This window comes from Thamnophis elegans, chromosome 14, assembly GCF_009769535.1.
Source record: "Thamnophis elegans isolate rThaEle1 chromosome 14, rThaEle1.pri, whole genome shotgun sequence".
Classification (NCBI taxonomy): domain Eukaryota; kingdom Metazoa; phylum Chordata; class Lepidosauria; order Squamata; family Colubridae; genus Thamnophis; species Thamnophis elegans.
The window spans coordinates 12,522,554-12,528,563 of NC_045554.1; positions in this window are offsets into that span (position 1 = coordinate 12,522,554).

Here is a 6,010-nt window from a genome sequence, read left to right on the forward strand (position 1 = left end):
TGCATGTGCCAGACCCCCGGAAATCTGAAGACCAACTGGCCAATGCACATGCGCACCTGGTCTTTGGATTTACGGTGCTCTGGCATGTGCGAAGACTATCTGGATGGCACACATATGCTGGAAACCCAAAAGAACAGGTGGATGGCGCGTGCATGGACACCGACCAACTGGTCTTCAAGTTTCCGAGGCTCCGGCAAAGGCGGGAGGCATATATATATATATATGTATGTATATGTATGTATATGTATGTATGTATGTGTGTGTGTGTGTTGTTGTGTGTTGGTGGTGGTGTGTGTGTTGTTTGGGTGTGTGGGGGGTGTGGTGTGGTGATACCTATATAACTTGGGCATACCAGGGGTTGTGACTTAAGTATATATATAATATATATATATATATATATATATATATATAATATATATATATATATAATATATATGTGTGTGTGTGTGGTGTGTTTTTAATTTGTGCTGAAATAAATAAAGGGAGACTAGTATAGATCTATTTCAAGCTATTTAGCTATTCTATTCAAGCTATTTAGCTCTCATCAGCTAGCCACACCCTTACTGGGATTTGAGTATATTTGTGTATATATATATATACACACATACACACACACACACACATTCCGATTTGCGCACTCAGTGCTGAAAAGATTCACCATCATTGCCCTATACCAGGGGTGAAATTCAGCAGGTTTTGACAGGTTCTGGAGAACTGGTAGCAGAAAATTTGAGTAATTCGGAGAACCGGTAGTGGAAATTTTGAGTAGTTCGGAGAACTGGTAGTGGAAATTTTGAGTAATTCAGAGAACTGGTAGCAGAAATTTTGAGTAGCCCGAGAGAACCGGTAATGGAAATTTTGAGTAGTTCGGAGAACCGGTAGTGGAAATTTTGAGTAATTCAGAGAACTGGTAGCAGAAATTTTGAGTAGTTCGGAGAACCAGTAGTGGAAATTTTGAGTAGTTCGGAGAACCAAATACCACCTCTGGCTGGCCCCAGAGTGGGGAGGGAATAGAGATTTTGCAGTATCCTTCCCCTGCCACGCCCATGAAGCCACACCACGCCCACCAAGCCACGCCCACAGAACCGATAGTAAAAAAAAAATGAATTTCACCACTGTCCTCCTATACCATTTCAACCAGAGTCCCAACATCTTTTTTCTTTCTTTCTTTTTTTAAATTTTTAAAATTTTAAACACATCAAGAAAAACATACACATAACTTACAAACAACACCAGAACTGAGCATTCCTTCTCACAGCAGATACCTATCGGTACATCTTTACAGTTATTGTTTTCCTTTCCATACATTCTAATTTTGCTTTTGTGGTCACCTTGTTTTTTACTCCTTTGCTTAGTTGTTTGTGTTTAGTCTTTTGTATCTGACTATCATATCAAAAACCTAAGTTTTCTTAGGTTTGTATATTTTAAATTATTTCTCCTACCTTCTTAATCGCGGTACCCTAATTCTTCTACTGTACATTTTACATTTCCCGGTTCTTATTTCTATCATCTAACCCAGTGTTTCTCAACCTTGGAGACTTGAAGTCCACAGGACTTCAAGTCTCCAAGGTTGAGAAACACTGATCTAACCATTTGTACCATTTTCCCCAAACTAATAGTATTCTAATTCCTCCTATCCTTGAATTTCCTTAGTCAATATGTCCATTTCCGTGCATTCTAAGATCATCCTTATTACCTCGTCTTCGTTTGGTACTGTGTTGTTGTTCCATTTTTGTGTGCATGATATTCTGGCCTTTTGTTTTTCCCTATCGTGGTGACCAAAGCTGGATGCAAGTATGATCCTACCAAGGTATGGAAAAGCGATTGATCCATTTAATCTTGCCTTTCTGCCGACTTCTTCAAGGATTTGTTCAATGGGATGGTTGTTTAGTGTTGATCTTGTTTGGATCTCAAGGAGACAGTTTAGAGAGACGTTACAAGCCAGTGGTGGGTTTCAAAAATTGTTCGAACCTACTCTGTGGGTGTGGCCTCCTTTGTGGGAGTGGTTTGCCACCCATGTGACCAGATGGGAGTGGCTTGCCGCCCATGTGACCGGATATGAAGATGCCGACGACACTTGTCAGAACCACCTTAAATTACCTCACACACAGCACTGGCATGCATAAGAATAGGATGTAAACTTGTTTTTTAAAAGGCATCTTTGGTTTGCGTTAAAACAACTTCAACACACGCAATGTTCTGATTGCACCACAAACGCAGTAGTCATCCTTACCTTTCACAGAGGCACCGAGTTTTATAAATAGGAGCATGATAGTGTAGAATAATCATATCCAAGGACCAGCGGTGGGTTTCAAAAATTTTGGAACCTCTTCTGTAGGTGTGGCCTGCTTTCTGGGTCCACTGGTGGAACCTCTTCTAACCGGTTCGGTAGATTTATGAACCGGTTCTACAGAATAGGTGCGAACTGGTAGGAACCCACCTATGTTACAAGCCAATCAACTTTCTTTTTCATTCTTGGTGGCGCCATCTCGGTCTCTGAGATGGTGACAATGTTGATAGGAGTTGGTCTCACTGTGTCTTTGTTTTCCAGCAGCCGACCCCTCTACTTTTTTCTCGGTGTTCGTTCGATCCGGAAAGTTTGAACAGCAAAGAGGAAAAAGATGGCAGCTGGGGTGATACAAACTCTAAGCAAATTCAGGCTACCCACAGAGTTCCAGCATCCATTTCTGACCTCCATAGCTGGCCAGGAGATGAGTTTCCAGTATTTATCTGGGGAAGAAGACACCGAAGAGGAAGGGAAGATGAGGCCGAAGAGGAAGGGAGAGAGGAGATGGAACTAGAAGAAGATCTCGTGAGCTCTGCGCACGAAGATGCCGCCGTGGAGGTCAACCTTGGCGTCAATAACACAAAAAGACCGCGCAGCTCCTCAAATTCGCTGAGCGCATCAGTAACGACATCCAGAGGTATTTTGGCAAGAAGAACAAAGAGCAGGAGGAGGAGGAAGGGGTGGAGGAAAGCAGCTGCAACTCTTACGAGGACTTCTCCTCACCAGGACGAGTGATGTCCTACACAGACCTGATCAGGATTTCTCAGCATGGGGAGACTGAGAATGAGGAGGATCTTTCTGACCCCCACAAGACTTTTGAGCAGCTCTGGAGATCCCTGTGTGGGAAAGACGAAAAGCTGGGGCCCCTGGCTGAACTTTTTGAGTATGGTTTTTGTAGGTGCCTTCAACGGCATCTCTCGCCCGATAAGAAGACATTGTTGAGGCTGGAGAGGAATTTGCGCATGTCACCCCCATGCAGAGCAGGAAGCTACCTCCGTCCTTCTGAGGGAGCCGATGCTCAGCCCCATAGGCACCCCCCATGGCAACCCTCCCGATTTTAGTGATCTACTGGCCAATTGGACTTCTGAATCTGGCCAGGAGGAGCTGAATGCTAGCCAGAGCAACTTGGTGAGGTCACGGTGATGGACACTGAGAAGTGGACTTGAAGGAACCAAAGGAGGGTGGCAGACTTTATTTTCCCACTGTGCCTTCTTTTCTCTCATCGGTTCAATGTGTACATTTCTAAAGCATTTCAGATAAATGTTGATCTCCTCCAGTATTTCCCCCCCCCCAAGGAAGCAACGAGAGGTTGGGAATCTATGACTAGCAGTGTGTGTGTGTGTGTGTGTGTGTGTGTGCGCGTTTCGTATAATCTGGAATGCCTCGCACAATTTCAACCCAACTTGGTACACAGATGACTCTGGAGAAAAAACACTGTGGGGTAAGACACCCCTAATAACTCTTGGGGTGTATGTTCTATTAAGATATAGCCTGTTGTGCCTTGAAATGGGTTCTACTGTACTGCCGTTAAATGGCTTCTGCTGTACAGTGCAGTGGAGTTGCTATGGTAACGGCTTCACAGCACTCCACAAGGGGGCTCCCTCTGGTAAGGGGAAAATCCAACATTAGAAATTGTGTTTGTTCCGGACATTTCCCCCCTATAATAAATAAATACCTGGCAACGCCAGGCTATCAGGTAGTTAATACTATTCAAAGGTTTGTAACACCATGTTGGAGGAATAAGTAGATCTGGAACAAAACCTTATGATTGTTGAAGGGTCAAAGAAAACTGAAAGGGTTAATATAAGGGGTCTGAAAATAAAAGTGAAATGAAAATGAATCGGTTAAAATAAACCTCACTGTTTGGCCTCTTCCTGTTGATTAAAAAAGAAATCCAGAAATCAGAAGGTATCAATCCATTTTTGTCATCAATAACCAAACAAATGAATTCTTTAGCCCAGGGAGCAACTGCAACCGTGACCCGTCAAAACCGCGGAGGACAAAATCGCGCTCGACGAAAGCGCGCATTTGACATCATCACAGCGCGATGAAAAAAATTAAAATTAAAATTAAATTAAAAAGCAAGCCGATTCACATAAAGGTAAGGGTTAGGTTTAGGGTTAGGGTTAGGTTAAGGGTTAGGGTTAGGTTTAGAGCGTTAGGGTTACGTTTAGCATTAGGTTAAGGGTTAGCGTTAGATTTAGGGTTAGGTTAAGGGTTAGGTTTAGGGTTAGGTTTAGGGTTAGGTTGGGGGGTTAGGGTAAGGTTTTCGCTTTATTTTTACATTTTTCGATCACAGCGCGATGTTTTCGTCGCGCTGTGATGACGTCAAATGCGCGCTTTCGTCGAGCGCGATTTTGTCCTCCGCGGTTTTGTGGTGGAACCACTGCAACTACGAAGAAAAGATTGGGATTTTGTAGTCCAAAGGGATCATGAAGAAGGAAATGTCTGGTTGGGAGAAAAATATTTGAAAACAAACTTCAAGAGGAACGAAGTCATTTGTCTTCTAAGCAAAGGTCTCTTTGCTTGAGAAAATGGAGGGAGGGAGGGAGGGAGGGAGGAGAGAAAAAGAAGAGAGATTAAGGGAAGAGGGAAGAAAAGAAAGGAAGATGGAAGGGAGGGAAGGAGGGAGGGAGGAAGAATACTAATAACAATAAGATGAAGGGAGGGAAGGAAGGAAGGAGAGAAAAAAGAAGATGTAAGGGAGGAAGGGAAGAAAAGAAGATGGAAGGGAGGAAGGAGGGAGGGAGGAAGAATACTAATAACATGAGATGGAGGGAGGGAAGAAAGGAGAGAAAAAAGAAGATGTACAGGAGGAAGGGAAGAAAAGAAAGGAAGATGGAAGGGAGGAAGGAGGGTGGGAGGAAGGAAGAATACTAATAACGATGAGAGGGAGGAAGGAAGGGGGAAGGAAGGTACGAATAATTATGAGAGGGGGAGGGAAGTAAGTAAATAAATGAGTAAGTAAGTACTGGCATCTTAACCACATCATTAAACTGGTTGGGGAATTCTGGGAGTTAAAGTTTACACGTCTCAAAGTTCCCAAATCTGAAAAACACAAGGCAATATATGGTGCTCCAACTTAATTTTCACTAGAAGAACAGAGTAAAAAAAATCACCCGAAGGGATAATTCAGCTCCGCTGGTTTGAAAAGGAATGCCTGAATCACAATGAGGGGAGTGGGGGGTAGACAAAACATCCACTAACCGTTGCCAAAACATTTCAAATTTCTGTCGAAGTGGCTTTAACGAACAGCCAATCTAGCTTTTTTTTTAGAGTGGCCCCTAATACATTTCTCAAAATTGAAGGTTTGGTCCAGTGGTGGGATTCAATTTTTTTTACTACTGTTTCCGTGGGTGTGGTGTAGCTTGGTGGGCGTGGCTTGGCAGGTGTGGCAGGGGAAGAATACTGTAAAATCCTCATTTCCTCCCCACTCCAGGGGGAAAGTTACTGTAAATCCACAGCCAATCAGCTAGGACTCGGGAGGCAGAGAATAGATGGGGGCGCGGCCAGCCAGAGGTGATATTTGCCAGTTCTCCGAACTATTCAAAATTTCAGCTACCAGTTCGCCAGAACCAGTCAGAACCTACTGAATTTCACCCCTGGTTTGATCCAAAGAGAAAACCTGACACACCAACTCAATGCTGGTGTATATGTGTAATCCCATTTCAGCCTTTTTCTGGGGCAATCTTTATTTTTATTTTATCTTTATTTGGATAGCCT